Below are 6,000 nucleotides of genomic sequence, written 5' to 3'. Positions count from 1 at the left end.
TAGGATTTACAGACTACTCTGCTAGACTTGAAATTAGTGGGAGGGCATTGAGGAAAAACAGGGATAGCTGGAGGAAAGAACAAAGGCTATGCTTGGGTGGTTGTGTAGCTTATGTCACTTCGTTAAGTAAACAGGGTGGTTCTGCTAAGCCTTCTGACTTTGTAGTTGTAAGGATACGTGCCTCTTGTACCATGCCAAACCATCCCACTGATAGAGAAGTTAACCTGTTCTCCATCTACCTGTCATCTTGCCAAAAAATGACGTGTAGGTTGTGATGTGGGGATAAGATCAAATGTAAAGGATCAGTACTGCCTTTGGGAATATTTCCCTTATTCCTTCTCGTGGGAGACTTGTCTGCTTGCTGTCCCCAGCTGTTAGTCTTACTGTTGCACTGTTAGTATTTCATACACCTATTGTTTTTGTAATTTCTGCAGCAATCATCCCTTGGGGTGGGGGGTGGGGGGGGGGGCCGGAAGTATTAAAAGGCAGATCCAACAAGGATGTAGTTGTATCTCTGTATCATTTCTTACCTTATGCGCTGGGCATTGTGCTTCCATCTTTGCAACTTTACCTGGCAAAGCATTGATGCGCGATGACACCTTGGCAATGTTGTTACGTGTACTGGTGTTGTAGACTTGATAGCAACAGAATAAATGCTTGTGCTGGTGAGATAAATGAAGCTAAAGCATTATACCACAACAAATGCTTTTGCTTATAATGTGAAGCTCTGCAGATAATGAAGGACCTTCCAGTTTTACAAGTCTATCTTGGGTATGTCTGTGATCTTAGTGGGTCTTTCTCATCCTACCTAATCTGATCATATAAACTAATGGTGATAAACAGTTAGAAAAGACTAATTTCAAAGGAAAGACTGTCATTTCTGCTTGTAACAAAATTATTATCTGGAAGTCTCTGTTCTTCTCCAGTTTGTGAAGGTGTATGGGACCAATGCTGGTGCATCTGTTAGCACAGCTGTAGTGACTTGCATGTATGGAGAAGTCTTTGTCACTGCCTAAGAAGTTAGCTCTTTCAAACATCCTTAACCTGTCATTTGCTGTTGTGACTACAAAGATTTGCTCCCTTGAGCTGCTACTGTCTTGATGTTACTGCTCCACTGTGACTGCTTGCCTCCCTGGCTATGTACAGTGGACTTGAAGCTTTCCTCCAAGCCTATCGTCACCCTCTGGAATGCTCTTGGGTGGCTCTGGCACACCTGAGAGAAAAGGGTGGCCACCTCTCCCCATACCATATATTTTATGGCAAATGCCAGGGCATGGTGGAGGCAAAGTCCTTTCAGCAGTATCACAGGCTGCCTGAGACAGCCGGAATAGCCCAGGTCTTCTCTACAAAGGACAAGCACTGCATTTTTCAAAGGGAAGTCAGGCCAGTAAGGAGCCTGAATGAAACCAGGCAATGCATCTGGTTTTTAGGAAAACTTCAGGCTTTGTGCTCTTCCTTGGTCAGTGTGCTTAAAATAACTAGTTTTGGTTACCATTTCCTTCAGACGGACAGGTAGGAGTATATCATCTCTTTGCTGCTGAACTTAAATTGACTTCTGAGGCAATCTCTTTTCTGTACACTTCATAGTGCCATAGGCTCTGGACTCTTTGTAACAGGAGCCTTGGACTCCTACTTGCTCTGCCTGATGCAAATGACTACCAATGGTGTCCAGCACTGTATGTGTGGGCAGTTTTAGGTTGAGGAAATGATTCTGCAGCAGCTTAGCTGGCTAAACCTGACAGCTGGATTATATGAATCAGCAGTCCTTGGTTAATGAAAACCAAAGTGAGTTACTGAAATATCAGTCACACTACCTGATGCCCCCTCAGCTGATGTGACCGCTTCTTTTTGGATGTGATCTGAGAACTTTGCTTCACTATGTGCCTGACAGTTGGCCACCTCTTATTTTACTTAGCTGTGATGAGGTACAAGTATATACCACTGTTACTACAGTAACACTGTAATTGAATGTTCTAGTAAGAATATGTTTATCCTAAAAACTATATTTATCCTTGAACAGTCTCAATTTAGCTAAGACCCTTTAGAAGTGAAAGTTTAAATTTACTGTACTGGAATAGGCTTTCTTGCAACAAACTTAAAAATGTATCATGAACAAATTGTGTGTATAGAGGGGTTGTTTGAAGAATGTTTTTTAAAAATGAGCTAGGTGTCTGAAATATCTATGTGCAGCAAGCAATGAAAGCTATTAAACTGATTGTCATCTTGCTCTGGTTGGGAAAACAAAATGAACTAAACTGAAGAAGCTAAAACTGAAGTTCTGGGTCTGATTCAATGTATACAGCCAAAAGGAAAACCTATCTGTTATTTATTTGCATATGCTTGGATCAAGCCTTGAATTTGAAATGGGGAGGGGGGGAAGTGGGTAGAAAAGGATGGGAGACTTTCCACTGACTTCAGTGGGTGTTGACTCATTCTTGTTCTGTTCCTTCTTAGCAGAAAGACTCTCATGTAAGCTAAGGAGGACCAGATCCTATCTCTTTCCTTTCCATCAGTACAAAGTATCTGGGGCCTGCTACAGCATGAGCAGAAATAAGCAATCCCACTGAAGCCTGTGGGCTATCTCCTTGTTAAGTAAATGCTGCCTATCACAGATGGTGCTTTAGGCTATTAACCAAACTTGTCAAGCACTGGGAATACTAAGGAGCAACCATGGTTGACACTGATGGAGACAGTTAAACAGAAAGATTCTCAGGTTAGCAAAGGCTGAGACTAGCTTTCCTCAGAAGGAATTTTTGATTCTGAAATATCTTGTCCTTGGTTGGCCACTGACTGAATGGCTTAATTTTTCCAAGCCAGCCTGTTTACCTTGTTTTGTAGAGTGGGGGAATATTCTTTTATTGCAAATTCATGTTTTAATGCTCACGACTTTGTTCTAAGAATTGGGACAGCTGTTGGATTACTCTTGCTATACAATAGAGTGACTGAAGAAAGTAGTTAGAACTTGTAATGTTCTCTTCCAGTTAGATCTAACTGGTCTAGTTTGTATGAATATTGTGCTTAAGACCTACTTATGGATGTGTACATCACTGTGTAAAGGGCTATGCAAACACAGACCAAAAAGTTAATACTCAGCCTTGCAATTTAAATGAGATAAACAGGAAGGAGAGGAATACAGGATGACGGAAAGTAGGAGGAACCTAAGACAGTGGTGACCAGATGCTGGTGTGCTGTGGGGCCTCGTGTAAGACCAGCATCCTTCAGAACTGGGATGCAACTAGTAATGAAACAAAACAGAGGGCAACTCTGGCTTCTGAGGCTTCCTAGTGCTGTCACCTAAATTAGACCCATTCCAAAAGAAATACTGTGCTTTTAATATTATAGTGGGGTTTTGGGTTGGTTTTTTTTTTTGAACTGTAAACTTAAAATGCCTTGGAAAACCATGCTGAAGCCTCTCTATTCATAGTTTTTGTCCTTTGGAGACTGGAATGGGTAAGACAGTTCTAGAGGACATACTAGATGGAAGTAGGGGATTATTCTCCATTCTGTTAGCTGAATCTTGCTGATTTTGGAGAGAAGTGTTAGTAGTCTGTGAGAATTCATGCAGGTGCAATAGCTCCACTCTTTCCCCTGGGAAATGATTTATCACCAGTTTAAAGCAATAACTGACCTGTACAGCCACCTGCCTTATGCCACAGCAGCTGGTAATAATGTTACTGTGTGAAGATTGCTATAGGTGAAGGGAGGCTATAGTCTCTTTCTGTCCTAAGTGGGAAGAAACTGTTCTGAAAGCAGAAAGTCTATTCCCTGCTCCTCAAAACTTTAAGGATTTGTTTGATTGGCTGGCTTGCATGTATGTGGTTCTGTAGACCATCTTGGGGTGTTCTTATTGAAATGATAGGGTAGGAGGGCTCTTACCTCTCCTGCTATTATTGTTTGTTTAGGTGTGTAGGTATTTCCTGCAAAGCTAGCTCAACAGAGCAACAAGAGCCTGACCATGCAGACATCTGTAATGCAGGAAAGTTAAAAGTTCAAGCTGTTCTGCAGTTTGCATAGTTTACTCTTAAACTTGGCAGTTTACAATCTCTTCTGCCTGTTTGTGGATTCTGCTCAGAATCTCCAAGAGATTGGAATTTTCCATCTTAAAAATAAATGGAAAGCAGGGGGAACTAAGTGCCTCTGAAGATCCTACTTCAAGTTATTTCTTCCCTCCTTTAGGTGAAAGAAACTTCATGTGAGGCTGTACCTGAGTATGGTCTTGTTCCCTGGACAAGAACAGCCTGGATCTTGACACTCAAGATCATCAAATCAAACTCTTGCAGGGTGCCTGGTCCCACTTCCTGTTCTTCAGAGTTGGCCCTGCTATGTTGGGCACAGTTGCTCAGTGCCTTGTCCAGTCAAGTTGTGAGTATCTCAAAGGATTGAGATTTTACAACCTCCATGGGCAGTCTGGTCTAGTATCTGGTCATCCTTATTTTGATTCTCTTCTTCCAAGGGCTTTTGATGGACTGACCCTTTCAGCCCAATGATCCAGACAGGTCTGTTTCCCTTATTTGCCACCCACCCAGCTAAACCCTTTATGACTTGGCTGATCTGGATACTGAGGGAGACTGTTGAAGGCTTTGTTAGAGTTAAGGTAAATTATATCAACAGCTCTTCCTTCGTTCAAAGTCACCTTTCTCCTCATAGAAGGAGATCAGGTTAGTCAAGTACTGCTTCCTTTTGGTAACTCCCTGTTGCCAGTTCCCTGTGACCTTCTCATCCTTAGTGTGCTTAGAAATGGGTTTGAAGACTTGCTCCACAGTCTTTCCAGGGACTGTGATTAAGTCTGTGGCTTCCAAAGATCATCCTTCTTGCAGAGGAATGTGATATTTTTGCCTTTCTATAGTTATTGGGGCCCTCCTGAAATTGCTATGACCTTTTAGAGGTGTCCAAGAGCAGCATCTCAGTGGTGCTGGCTAGCAGTCTCATTTGTCATGTGAGCCCACATGACCAGGCTCTTCCATTAGGTAGAGGAACCAAAAAGGCCTGAGAGCAAACCTTACCAGAAGGGTCTTTTCAGCTTCTGTTACCAGCAAGTCCCCCAGCCCATTCAGCCACAGAACCATGTTTTCTTTAAAATTGCTGTTGCTAACTTTGTACCAGGAGAAGCTCTTGTTTGTTGCCTCTTGCATATTTTTTTAACTAGGGAGCTTCAGCCTCCCTAGGACCATCCCTATATACCCAGGTAATGTCCCAGTTTCCCTTTATCCTTCTACTTTTAACAAAAAAAACCCTACTAGCATACATGAATACCCATGGTTTGAGGTAAGTTGCAGAGCTTGAGACTGAAGTCTAGTGCGGGCTGATAAAGTACTTGCAGGTATGAAGAGGGACTGCTAAAGGTGATCTTAGTTTTGATGAGAACTTATGCATATTCACTCCCTTTTCAATTATGGTAGCTCCTTCCTGTTGCAGGCTGTTGTGTATTGAATCACTGGGGACATATTCTACTCCTGCTCTTCAGGTGTTGCCAACTCTCACAAGCAGTCCTGTTCTGATTAAAGTAATTGCCTGGCTATATTACTTAAATTCTTTTGGCTTTATTCATATATAGCCTGAAGGGGGTAGGGGAGAAGAAAAAGCATATAAACTTTAGGTGCTCCATGTCAAAAGTCACAGCATAGGCAGACTCATACCAGTGTGGTACAGGCCAGCATCAGGGTAGGGGTTATAGCCAAGCTCCTGATGACTAGTTACAAGTCCAGTCACTTAGTGCACTGCTGATGCTTCCCCCAGCCCTCACGAGGAGGGGTTTAACCTCTGCACTCCTTAACCCACTAACTTCCTTTTCAACTCTGTACAGCTTGCTGAAATACATCTGGATACAGAATTTCCTGCAAGTAGAAGATGACAGAAACGTAAAATTTCTCTGAGCTAGAATGAACATCAAACTAAGCTGTGTATTACTTGACAGGTAGCTCTGTTGGACTTGAATGGCCAAATGAGAGTTTGGAACTGTAATGTGGCTCTTAATGTCTGGACATTTTTCACTGGCACTGA

Source organism: Balearica regulorum, chromosome 2, assembly GCF_011004875.1.
Source record: "Balearica regulorum gibbericeps isolate bBalReg1 chromosome 2, bBalReg1.pri, whole genome shotgun sequence".
In the NCBI taxonomy this organism is placed as follows: domain Eukaryota; kingdom Metazoa; phylum Chordata; class Aves; order Gruiformes; family Gruidae; genus Balearica; species Balearica regulorum.
This window is presented reverse-complemented; position numbering follows the sequence as displayed.